The sequence below is a fragment of the Elephantulus edwardii genome, unplaced genomic scaffold (genome assembly GCF_000299155.1).
Source record: "Elephantulus edwardii isolate Elephantulus edwardi_28Jun2011 unplaced genomic scaffold, EleEdw1.0 scaffold00594, whole genome shotgun sequence".
Classification (NCBI taxonomy): domain Eukaryota; kingdom Metazoa; phylum Chordata; class Mammalia; order Macroscelidea; family Macroscelididae; genus Elephantulus; species Elephantulus edwardii.
Genome location: NW_006400344.1, coordinates 1 through 727, shown reverse-complemented (window position 1 = coordinate 727; position 727 = coordinate 1).

Below are 727 nucleotides of genomic sequence, written 5' to 3'. Positions count from 1 at the left end.
TATAAATTCTACTAGCTTATTTACAAAATTCAAATACATGGTTTTTCACAAGTTGCTTCGCATTTCAATTAACCCCCCACCCAGGGTATATCGTCACCCTTCTACTTTCATCCTCCTGCCTTCGGATACTCAAGCTCATTCTATAGGAATAGTTTTATACAGGATTTTCCTTACTTTGTGGACTGGGTTCATTCACCATAATATGTATGTAAGATTCTGTGTGGACTAGTACTGTTTGATTTTGTAACAGTAAATGGATTCTGTTCAGTTACTTTTGTAAGTGTATTCATCAGCTTCTGAGGTCATAAACTAGGGAAATGTCTGTGGGGCCCTGGGATTTACACTTATGTAGGTCCAGTTTGTTGAGAAATCCTTAATTTTCTGATGATGTATTCCATATTGAGATACTTGCCTTTACACGCACAAAGTAGAAAAGGGTTTTTTTTTTCCCTTAAGAAGACAACCAATCAGGTCAGGTTCTTTCAGGGTCAGCAGTCCTGTCATGGAGGTTGTGTGATGTTATATGTGCTCTTATGGTATGAGTGTCTTGTATAATGTGGTGTGTGTCCTGTGTAATGGTATATGTGAACTGTGTGACATAGTGTGTGTCCTCTGATGTTATATGTGTCCTCTGTGATGCTGTGTGTGTACTGTGTGATACTCTGTGTGTACTTTGCTTTGTAATATGCATTCTGTGTGCTAAACTTTCTATTCACCCCCCCCCCTT